Here is a 13,135-nt window from a genome sequence, read left to right as displayed (position 1 = left end):
TATACCATGTTCTTGGATTAGAAGAATCAACATTGTGAAAATGACTATATTACCCAAAGCAATCTACAGATTCAATGAAATCCCTATCAAACTACCAATAGCATTTTTCACAGAACTAGAGCCAAAAAATTCTCAATTTGTATGAAAACACAAAAGACCCCGAAGAGCCAAAGCAGTCTTGAGATAGAAAAACGGAGCTGGAGGAATCAGGCTCCCTGACTTCAGACCATACTACAAAGCCACAGTAATCAAGACATTATGGCACTGGCACAGAAGCAGAAATATAGATCAATGGAACAGGATAGAAAGCCCAGAGATAAACCCACACATATATGGTCACCTTATCTTTGATAAAGGATGCAACAATATACAATGGAGAAAAGACAGCCTCTTCAATAAGTGGTGCTGGGAAAACTGGACAGCTACATGTAAAAGAATGTCACTACCAAATGTAAAATAGATAGCTAGTGGGAAGCAGCTGCATAGCACAGAGAGATCAGCTCGGTGCTTTGTGACCACCTAGAGGGGTCGGATAGCAAGGGTGGGAGGGAGACGCAAGATGGAGGGTATACGGGGATATAAGTATACGTAAAGGTGCTTCACTTTGTTATACAGCAGAAACTAACACACCATTGTAAAGCAATTATACTCCAATAAAGATGTTCCAAAACAATGCCCACAAATGAGACTGAAAACTAATTTTTTATGAATTGTATCAATTTAAGGGAGATATTAAAAGGAAGAGACTATGATTTACTAGACATCATTTGAAAGAGCATCAATGTTGCAACGGTGTAGGCTATTTCAGTAGTGAGAAGATTTGCAGTAACCACAAGATTAAGAAAATGCATGGGCTTCATAATTTATGCTGAGACATATCTGTTGGTGAAAAGTGGGAAGAGTGGCAAAAGAAATAAAGACGGTTATGTTTCTCTTCCTGAGTCAAGATCAAGTATTTCTAGACAGAAATTTCGGAGAAGGAAAAGTAAAGGCTTATAGGACAAAAGAGACTTTAGTTCATTCCCTTAATCATTCATAAAGGGACAGTATTCAACATTTAGATTTAGTCAGTTTATTATGGCTTAAAATATTTATCTTGAATTAAAATCAAAAGTTAGTATATGTTTGAACACACTGGGCAGCTTTTAAAATAAAATGGATGGAAAATAATACCTTGTTTTGACTCTCCTGTAATTTCAAAAGCTCTCATTGAAAAGATTTAGTGTTATTTAGGGGGACCCTCAATAATTATTAAAATGTGTTAAAGCATAGCTTCAAATATTTCAATAAGCGTTGCCTCTAAGAACCTCTATTATCACCTGTCATGCACCCACCCCCCAAATTTACAAATGAAGAATTAAAACACTACTTTTAACTAATGAGGTGGTGGCAGTAAATCAGTGACTAAGCTAAGGATCCCACTGCCATCAGATCCAAACCCAGAAATATATCTCACCTCCAAGTGTTTATCAAAAAGGCTGATTTGCTGAGTTAAGTACATGTATCAGGACTAAGGTTTCATATCATTTATTAGAGGAGAGTGAATATCAGGCAGAATCTATTGTGCTAAGGAAAATCAGGAAAATGATAAGTCCTTCTGAAGAGAGTCCCTTAAAATGAATGAAAAAAAGACCAAAAAGATTTGAGTTAGAAAAAAAGCAAGGCAGTCCACAGTAACCAGGACCATAACCCAGACAAAATCAATCTAAGGATCTTTCTCGAGAAGGACTTGGCTGTCAGCGCTTCCATCTACTCTGAGTTCTTCAATGGTCATTATTGGATATCCACTTCAGAAATACATCTGGAGAGTATCCCTTTGATTTAAAGTGATAAATCAAAGTAACAGAAAGTACTTTTTAAATAAACAAGACAATCAATAAAAAAGAAATCCAGTATAACTCTTTTGCTAAAACTAACATATTTCTCTTTCTGTGGTCCTAACAGACAGAAACATGTAAATTTCCACCATGTGTCACCCACTTACCTATTCAATATTTCTTCATCTTTTAAGTATGCTGACTGACATTTTCTCTCATTCATTCTTGAGACGCTGTCTAATTCTCCCAAATGCTGTTGGAGGAATTGCTATGCAATTTCTCTTTCCAGGCAGCCTCGTCATTAATGAACTTTATTCAGCCCTCGAGAGGAGTGAAAGTTAATGTTGTCACCATGGTTGCAAAGGCCACTAAAGGCCACTATTCTGATTCATAAGCCAGCCAACTCTTCTACAGAGTTGCAAATCAGGTCTTGTTGCGAAGTTTAAATAAGTAAATAAAACTCTGTCTTCCCATCTGAAAACAAGCCAGTGCAGCACCACTACTGCAAACAGATTTGTTATTTTTTTTTTCCAAAAGGAACATTTATATGCATTTGGGAGACAAATATCATATCTTGCTTACATTTTCATGGGCAAACTTCTGTGTACCTTGTCGATCAAATTCCCTTTTAAAAATCCTGCTATTCCGTCTTCTTAATCTGCCTCCTCGTTTTATTATTCCTCTTTCCTCTTTTCCAAATTTCCCAGACTCTCACTTATTTTCTCTTTTGCAGTACGCGGGCCTCTCACTGTCGCGGTCTCTCCCGTTGTGGAGCACAGGCTCCGGACGCGCAGGCTCAGCGGCCATGGCTCATGGGCCCAGCCGCTCCGCGGCACGTGGGATCCTCCCGGACCGGGGCACGAACCCGTGTCCCCTGCATCGGCAGGCGGACTCGCAACCACTGCGCCACCAGGGAAGCCCCTGCCCCATTGTTTTGCATGCTGAACACAGTGAATGTGCCCCAGGTGAACTATAAACAAGCAAACACCAGAGTTAGGTCTGCAATCCAAAACTGCCAGGGAAAAACCAGGAGAAGACTTAAAATGGGTCAGGCCACAGTTCTTTTGCACACAATGCTTTTTCATATTTCCGGCCATCAGAAGTAATTTAAAACTATTTTGTGCGCATCTAAGAAACTATGAAACAAATTGTTTTTGCTGTGTTGAATGCAGAGGAAAAAATGCCAGTAGGGAGAGTACTGAGTTGGAAGAGACAGGAAACCTAGGACTACTCTGGAAAGCACTTCTGATGGGAGAGGTGAAATGAGGCACAAACTTTTAAACTGTCGCTACTACCCGCAGCAAAGGAGGGCCAAAGGGGGTGCGGGTGAAAAGTATGATTTTCTTAATTTAACTTAGCCGTGATAGGCATTTGAGATATTTACCTTCAACTACATCCAACACTAATAATTACAACAAATACGGGCATATACAGCTGAGATAAATAAAAACAGCTGTGGATGCATCTGAACGTGCAAAAATAATAGAGCTGTCACCTGTGTCTCTTTTAAATTAACGCTTTGCTAAACACAGTCCTTTGGAATTCTGAGCCAAGTGGTACTTTCAGGGCACATGTTGGAGAGACAGCCATGAAATGTTTAATCCACTTTCAGAGCGCTGATAACTTGTAGTCTGCCCCCATTCTGCCGCTCCTCTGTGGTGTAAAGAGAACCATTGATTTCTGTCAACTGACAAGCAATGAAGCATAAAAAATTAGAGCAGAGGTACCCATGGAGTAATACCCACTAATTCTTTCCCCAGGATTCTTTCTGTAAGGAAACCATTGATTTCGACTTGTTTTGGTGGATTTTCCAAAGTGATCTCTTTAAAAGAAAATTTCTATTCTAGACTATCTCGAATAAGGAAAACAAATTAAATTGCATGAAACTGGTAGAACGAATCGAACGTCTCAAGTTTTCCAGGCAGAAATTTTGCCTCGGGTTTTGTTTCATTTAAAGAAGGTTAAGGCAAATGGAGGACAGAAAAAGCACAAAAAAGGGTTTTTTTTGACGTTCAATTTATGACCTCAGAATGATTTTAAATTAATTGTATGATGAAAATAAGAATGTGTTTAAATTGTGTCTGATGAAAATAACTCTAAGTAGTAAGGATAACTAAGAGCGTTTTTACATTTGCTGCTTTAAAGAAAACAAATCAATCTAAGAAAAAATATTTAGGAGCAATTAGTATTTGGACAATTCCACAGAAGCACTCTCAGGGATATCTGAAAGAAAAACAGCAAGGCTCTAGTAAAAAATAAAAAAGCAAAGATTAAAATAAATAACATTAACTGAGGGGGGAAAAAAAGCACGATGTTCATCCATAGGCTCCTCAGGGATATAAACAAATGTTCCAACTTAAAAAATTTTAAAAAGAGATTTGAGTTGCATAAGCTCCTGATTTTTATCCCCTTCACTTCTACGTGAGAAGTTCCAGAAAAGTGCTTTAGGCCATCAGTGTGGTTGGGTTCGCGCAGGACAGGAGAGCACAGGGTAATCGTGTGTTTGTGGAAGCTGGTTTACAACAAGCGTGGAGCGTGTGCCGTCAAAATGATATAGAATTTACAGTGTTTCTCTCACCTATAGAACCACTGAGACATTTGTATTAACAATAACCATAATTTACTGAGTGACTGGACCATGTGCCAGGTATTATGATAAATGATTTGTTAATTTCTCACCCTAATCTTATAAGATTTTTATAAGATTTTATTATTCTTAAAATAATCTTATAATTATTTTCCCCATTGTATAGGTAAAGATACCAAGCCAAAGAGAAGTCTCGTATCTTGTTCAGTGAAATCAGCTATGAAGTGGTAGAACGTGAATTGTAAAGCTCTTGCTACTACATTTAAGCATTAAAATAGCGGTTTTCAAAGTGTGGTCCCCAGACCAGCAGCATCGGCAGCAACTGAGGACTTGCTGGAAATGGAAATTCTAGGACCGCCCCCCAAATCTACCAATTAGGAACTCCAGGAGGAAAGCCTAGAAACCCTCCTAGTGATTCTGATGCACCTTCTCACTGAAAGAACTACCCTAGATTCCACTGCCACCCAGTGCCACGTGAGGAAACTGGTTATTATATAAGTGTTCATGCAACCAATAGAAACCGATCTTTCATTAAGTGAAATGCCAAGCAGGCTAGGCCTATTTGCCAGTTAGATTAATTCTTACCCCACTGAATTAGTAATAATAACTGCTTTGTAGGGATATGGTGAATAAGAAAGAAAAGAAGCTGCCTCTTCAGAGAACACAGATAACAAAATAAATAACAAACATCGAAAAGATAATTTTGAAACTGCAATGTATTTTCCGAGGTTTTTCATTCTGGATTAACCACATACTCCAGGATATTTGTCAACTGACAATTTTTTTTTAAATATCCATTGAGATAGCTTTCCCAACAAAATATGACACATCTAAAACAAGTGGAAAATATGCCGAGTGTTTACCAGGCGCTGGATTTGCCCAAGTGACTCCAAATGCTCTGGAAATTTAGAGACGAGTGTGCACTGGGAAGGAAAGATAAAGATGCACAGACCTGGATTTCAGCCTTCGTAAATGAAAGTGTGTGACAGCACTCATACTTCCTCCTCTGTAATGGTTAATTGTATGCCAACACGACTAGGCTGTGGTGCCCAGCTGTCTGTCAAACGCCATCATAGATGTGGCTGAAGGTATTTTGCAGATGTGATGAATAGTTACAGTCAGCTGACTTTATGTAAAGGACACGTCCTTCTGTTGCATGAGTGGGCCTCATCCGATCAGCGGAAGATATTACAAGCAAAAACTGAGGTTTCCCAGGAGAGAAGAAAGGCTGCCTCCAGACAGTGCCCTAGAAATCCTGCCTGAGCTTCCAGTTTGCTGGTCTGTCTTATGGATTCTGGGCTAACTAGTCCCCACCCATCATGGGAGCCAATTCCTTAAATATATCTCCCACTCTCTTTCTAATTGATTCTGTTCCTTTGTATGGACCCTGACTGATAGACTCTGAAAGCTCAAAACTCCTTCTGGATGGTGACCAGTTCTCATTTAGTCAATTCTGTGCCCCGGTGCCCAGCACAGCTCCTAGAACCCAAGCCATCAGTCACTTATTTTTCCTATGAGTTTCTGTAACTCATGCAAGACTTGGCCTGGAATGAAGCACTTGAGAAAAACTTGGAAATCCTGAAGCTGGGAAAAGTTCTTATAAGCACATAGACCTGGATTTCAAGCCTGATGCACCCTGGCCTCACGGAGCCTCAGTGAGTTGGGGTAAAGGAACATCAGGATGAGTGCCTAGAGCACCACAGCTGGTGCACAAATCTTAATTCTTGACACCAGCTCTTCCTACTGGCATAATATTAGCCCTCAGAACACTGAGGGTCAGGAAAAATATGCTGAAGCTTTGACACACCACGCTCCCTAACTAGCTAACTACTTAATTCAGTACATATTGCTTCTCTTAGTTATTAAATGAGGAGCAAATATTCAGTAAGATTAGTGAATGTGCCCAAGACTTCCTAGTAGGATGAGATTTAAATCCATGTCTTTCTAATTTCAAATATTATTTTCCTGTGCCTCAAAGACATAGGTCCATCCTTTAACCTGTCCCTGGGTCCATTCTGTCAGTATCCATTCACTGACTGTCCAGCGGGCAGGTGTGACCTGCGAAATTGGTTCAGCTGCTAAGATTAAAAAGAGGGATGAATTTGAAATAATACCCAAGTTGGGATGGTGACTATAGCTCAGAGTTCCTCTCTTAATTAACCTCTCTAATTTGGTTCACATGTGAAATTGGTCTTCTAGAGACTGGTTTTTAATGAAATTGCTCTTCTAGAGACTGGTGTTTAAAATCTAAATGACCTTTCAAAGGGTGGCTTCAAATCTTTAGGATTTATTTTTACATAATTTATACAGATCATTTATGAGAGAGGCAAAAGCTAATATAACATCAAATATATGTGCATGGGTGAACAGATTACCCTTTTTTTTTTTTTTTTTTTTTTGCAGTACACAGGCCTCTCACTGTTGTGGCCTCTCCCACTGCGGAGCACAGGCTCCGGACGCACAGGCTCAGCGGCTATGGCTCATGGGCCCAGCCGCTCGGCGGCATGTGGGATCTTCCCGGACCGGGGCATGAACCCACGTCCCCTGTATCGGCAGGCGGACTCTCAACCACTGCGCCACCAGGGAAGGCCCAGAGTACACTTTTGAATGTAGTCATCTTAAAATTGAATGTGATAGAAGCAAAGGATGTAATTATTTTCATGTCTTTAGAACAAAAGCCACAAAAAGAATTGCTCTAGAAAATGTTTTTATTTTTACATTTTTCTTGAGGATCTGTGGCTCTATAACATTGGGTTGGCCAAAAAGTTCGTTGGGGTTCTTCTGTAAGGTGTGACGGAAAACCCTGAACGAGCAAAATTTTTGGCCAACCCAGTACTAGCCAGGAAAACATTTTCTTGTTCAACTGAGACATCTCCTAGAAAAAAATACAATTAATACTAATTTTATAAAAATCCTCAGGAAGCTGTGTAAAATAATAGCACAGACCACTTTTCAGATAGAATCAATGAGTTTAGGGTCTAAATTTTAAGTCCAACTCTACCGTTCACCAATTGAGTTCTCCTAGCCCTTTCTGTGTGTTTGCCTCTCAGTTTCTACATCTGTAAAGTGGGAATAACATCTGGCTCATAGCTTTACTTAGAGCATTTTTTCCCAAACATTGCCACTCATAAGACACCCTGGGGTGATTTAAAAACACCACAAACCAATCAAAACAGAATCTCTTTGAATGGGACCAAGATGTTAGTTTTTTTTTGTTTTTTTTAATTTCCTCACTGCTTTTCAAACTTTGGTGCATACTGGAATCTCCTGATAATTTACTAAAACCTGCATCCCAGGAGCACAGCTGAAGAACGCTGATTCGACCAGTGTTTCTACAAGTGCAATGTCCGTTAACGATCATGCAGGTTTTTGTTAAAATACAGATTTTGACTTATCAGGTCTGGAGTGGGCCTGAGGTTGTGTACTTCAGACAGTCTCCCAGGTGACGGTGATGCTGCTGCTACCAGTTCCCAGATCACACTTGTGAGTATCAAGGATGTAGAGTTAGAACCCCCCAGCTGGTTGCAGGCACGCAGAAATACGATCCCTCATCTTGACTAGGCACCCACCTCTATTCACATACTCATACGTGTACACTGTGACAACATCACCACCTTCTATCTGTACCCTGATGCTAAAAAGTCTGGGAAGGTCTGGTTTCGATGTTTAAGGATATGTACAAAATGTCTAAAGGTTACTAGCACATAGTAGCTGTTCAATAAATGCTCATTGGCATAAACTGAAAACGTTTGCCTTCAAAATGGAACTCTAATACTCTCCCAATTCTTTGTAACCCCGGACCTGATCCTACCCCAGCCGGTGTACCCCTACTCCAGTGATACACACTTAGTGAGGAATGAGGTTTCCTAAGGAAAAGCGACACGGAGGAGGAGGGCAAGGAGTCTTCTTTCGTTTCGTGTTTTCATAACACATATGATTCTGGGAGCCCAGAGGATGTAGGGGCGATCTGGAAATACCTTAAAATTACACTCTTATCAAAACCTCTCTTAACAAGAGATCGCTATAATCAGGAGAAACTCCCCAATAAAGCCTGAGAGTTACATCTGCAATAGTAGCTTCCAGTGAGGGGTGTAAATCCTAAAACTTCCCAGGGGATGTCAGAATTGAAAAGGAACATCCCAAGGAATCTTGAGGTTTCTGGCAATCACTCTGCCACTAATCAGCTCTGTGTCCTGAGGTAAACTGCACAATTTGTTGAGCTCTCAATGATCCCATTTGTCAGGTGAAAGTAACATCTTCCCTGAGTAATTCATAGGAATAATGTAGAGGAAAAAACAGATATCCTAGGTCTGAAAATGAAGGCATGCTACATAAATGATACACTGTCACTGTTATTATATATATTATTTATACTCAAACAGAATGGAATCAGCATGCTATTTAAATTGGTTTTATTTCTCGTTGCTAAATGCATTCCTAAGTTTACTCTGTATCAAAACTACTGTTCCAAAATAAATAAAGGTTGCATTTTAGGTTATTTCTCACCCATGATTGTGGAAAAATATCTTTCAGTCTAGGTTTCTGTGATTAACTTTTGCTTTTCATAAATAACATTTGTTGAGAGATTAAGCAGATTGCTTTTATTTTAGCATAAACTTTCACTTGATAATTCCAAAGCATTTGAATGCCTCCTATTAAAACTGCCAAGTTACCAGCAATCATTCCTGTTTAAAATAGAGATAAATTGACATTAAGTTATTAGAGGATACACAAGTCACATTTCCAGAAAATTCCTAAAATAATTTTAACTTTAGATGTAGATGGTAAGAATTAATTTTATAATAATTAACTAGACCAACTAAATTCCTAAGCTTGTAGGGAGTAGCACAGATGCAATGCCTTTTTGTTCCTTAAAGTTTTTCACAAGTTAATACATCTTTCAAAGTTGAAATATCGGGTTGGCCAAAAAGTTCCTTCAGTTTTTAAGTAAAAAGAAAAGACACATTTTTCATTTTCACCAAGAACTTTATTGAACAACGTATTCACCTTTTTGTTCCACTACATTCTGCCATTTTTCAGGCAACTTCATAATTGCATCTTCCCAAAACCTTTTACCTTTTTGAGCAGAGAACTGTTCCAGGTGCCTTTTACAGTCTTCCAGGGAATTGACATTTTTTCCATTAAGAGAATATATGGAAATCCAAAGGTGCAATGTCTGGTGAATATGGCGGATGAATCAGAACTTCCCAGACAAGCTGTAACAGTTTTTGCCTGGTCATCAAAGGAACATGCAGTCTTGCATTATCCTGATGGAAGATCATGCGTTTACTGTTGACTTGTTCCGTACACTTCTCATCGAGTACTGCTTTCAGTTGGTCTAATTGGGAGCAGTACTTGTTGGAATTAATCGTTTGGTTTTCGGGAAGGAGCTCATCATAGAGGACTCCCTTCCAATCCCACCACATACACAACATCACCTTCTTGGATGAAGACCAGGCCTTTGGTGTGGTTGGTGGTGGTGCATTTCACTTGCCCCATGATCTCTTCCATTCCACGTTATTGTACAATAATCCACTTTTCATCGCCCAACACAATTTGTTTTAAAAACGAAACATCTTTGTTACTTTTTTTTTTGAATTTTATTTTATTTATTTTTTTATACAGCAGGTTCTTATTAGTTTTCTATTTTTTACATATTAGTGTATATATGTCAATCTCAATCTCCCAATACATCACACTTGCTACGTTTAAGTAGAGAATCACATGTGAAAATATGGTCAAGAAGGTTTTTTTAGCTTAACTTATGTGGAACCCAAACATCAAATCGATTAACATAACCAAGCTGGTGCAAATGATCTTCGACTCTTGATTTGGATACTTTGAGTATGTCGGCTATCTCCCACGCGGTATAACACTGATTGTTCTCAATTAATGTCTCGATTCGATCACTATCAACTTCAACTGGTCTTCCCAACTGCGGAGCATCGTCCAGTGAGAAATCTCCAGCGTGAAACTTCGCAAACCGCCTCTGACACATTCAATCAGTCACAGCACCTTCTCCATACGCTGCACAAATCTTTTTTTGTTTCAGTTGCATTTTTACCTTTCTTGAAATAATAAAGCATACTATGTCGAAAATGTTGCTTGTTTCTTCCATATTCAATATTAAAATGGCTACACAGGTGCAGTGAATAAGAATCTGCGTGCCATTGCAGGGGACATGGGTTGGAGCCCTGGTCGGGGAAGATCCCACATGCCGCGGAGGAACTAAGCCCATGCACCACAACTACTGAGCTTGCACTCTAGAGCCCGCGAGCCACAACTACTGAGCCTGCGTGCCACAACTACTGAAGCCGGAGCGCCTAGAGTCCATGCTCTGCAACAAGAGAAGTCACCGCAATGAGAAGCCCACGCACGGCAACGAAGAGTAACCCCCGCTCACCACAACTAGAGAAAGCCCGCGTGCAGCAACGAATACCCAACGCAGCCCAAAATAAATAAATAAAATTAAAAAGAAATTTTAAATGGCTACACAAAAATTCACCGATTTTGATAATTTTTTTTTAATGCATGCTGATATGACAGCTGTCACAATACAATCTAACAAAATTGTTTTGAATGAAGTAAAAGAAAACTAAGGGCTACCAGAGCCATCTTACAGAAAAAAAACAAATGAACTTTTTGGCCAACCCAACAGGTTCTTCCAAGGATCTCACCCAGGGGAAAGCATTTTTTTTTTAATGTTACCATTACTTCACTATCACATTTCCTCTTTTACACATGACATCTAACTGCTCATATTTCTGTAGCATCAATCCAATGCGTATGCAACCAGTACAACTCCAGTGATATGCTATGTTGGAGAGTTGTCAGTGGCTTACAATTTTGATCAACTAAAGCAAATCTCCCTCAAAACTTTTTTTTAAAGGTGGAGGATTCTTTACAAATAAAAATCCCACCATCTGTTTCTACGAGCTTGATTATTTTAGATTCCTCATGTAAGTGGAATCACTCAGTATTTGTCCTTGCGTGTCTGTTTTATCTCACTTAGCAAAATGTCCTCCAGGCTCATCCATTTTGCTGCAGGGGCTGGAGGAGGAGAAAGAAATCGGGAGTTATCAGTCGTTTGGTCCAAGTTACTGCTCCACAAGGTAAGTTCTGGGGATTTACCGTACAACAATGGCCCTATAAATAACAACACTGTATTGTACACTTGATGATTCGTTTAGAGGTTGAATCTCATGTTGAGTGTTCTTACCACAATAAAAAAAAATGTCTCTTGGAACTTTTTCATTTCAGTAATGCCTCTTTGAAAGCTGACTACTTTGGAGAATAAACTCAGCTGACAATTCTCCGGAGAACCCCCCCTCTGGAGACAGTTAACACGGCTGGAAAACATCTGAATGATGCATCAGACAGCCATACATCATAAAATACAGTATAAGGACTCGCCTCTGAAGCCAGACACGTCAGAAATAAGGACTCAAATTTCTAGAAATATGGAAATGTCAGCAGGATATATCTATAGACCAAACTTCTTGAGAAACCATTTCCTTTGGTGTGGCTGAGTACAGGGCTTCTTCAGCTCACAGCTGGGACACCGTTTTCTTTCACCTGAGCCTGTGCATATATTTGGCACAGAAACTAACAGAAAACCCAGGACCCGTCTCTCACCCTTCTCTCACCATCTTCACTGATGAGAAGAAAATCTAAACTGTGCAACCCTGCATTGGAACCCCTCCCTCCCACTATAGATGCCGCAGTTAGGGCCACGGATGCATCCTAGGGTCTCTCTCAATCAGTTGCCCCACCAACCAGCAAAGCAGGGAAGCAAAACAACCAAGACACCTTGGAGATGGTAGTTTCCAGCTGGGAGTACCGGCTGTGGTCCATCAGTGGCCGAACTGGCACATCACTGCCCTGAAGTTTGAATTTTGGTTGGTTCTTGCCCCTGGTCTTCTGGTCTCTCTGTCATGTGCAGAATCTGTCTCTCTGGCCTTCCTGGAGATTTGTGAAATCCCCAATATCCTTTCAATTAAATCCATTCTCACAAAAAATGGCCAGAGACGGTTTTTACAATTTTGCAGTTACACCTGTAATAGTAGCTCCCAGGGAGGTAAGCAAATCCTTTTTCTTTTTTCTGAAACTAAGTTCCCACAATGACAATCCTTGAGTATTTGATAAATATCTCAAATATCATTTTTTTTCCTTAAAACTGGATGTCTTAATTCAAGGGCTAAAGTGGTTCTACCAGGCTGTTTTTTATTGACAATTGGCAGCTGGCAGAGGTAGCAGAGCATAATCTTTCCATCCCTGTGGAAATAAATGTTTGTAATTACAACAAAGCGAGAATGCTGCTCATAAAGATAAATAATAACTAAAACAATAAAAAATGTTTGCTTTCTATCTCTCAGGTAGGCTGGAAATGGATAATGTAAGAAGTTATTATAAAGCACTTTCCAAATATAAACTGGAAGAAAAAATTTAAATTGTAACAATAATTTCATTTGCCTTAGACACCAGGGGGGCATCATTTTATTTCTTTATCAATCATTTCAGGAGTTTCCTGCAGCTCCCCTTCCACTATTCACATTAGCATTTATCGAAATCATTTGATTAACTCCTGACACCATAATGTCATTTTTTTTCTAGAATTCTAGATTTCTATTTCCCAGGAAGGAATTATTAGCAGGTGATGTTTCATCGTGCAAGCTTTCTTTTATTTGCAAGTTCCTCATATCTTGGACTTCCTTTAAAAGAGAACTTTCAA

Source organism: Neophocaena asiaeorientalis, unplaced genomic scaffold (assembly GCF_003031525.2).
Source record: "Neophocaena asiaeorientalis asiaeorientalis breed wild unplaced genomic scaffold, Neophocaena_asiaeorientalis_V1.1 scaffold684, whole genome shotgun sequence".
Lineage (NCBI taxonomy): Eukaryota > Metazoa > Chordata > Mammalia > Artiodactyla > Phocoenidae > Neophocaena > Neophocaena asiaeorientalis.
This window is presented reverse-complemented; position numbering follows the sequence as displayed.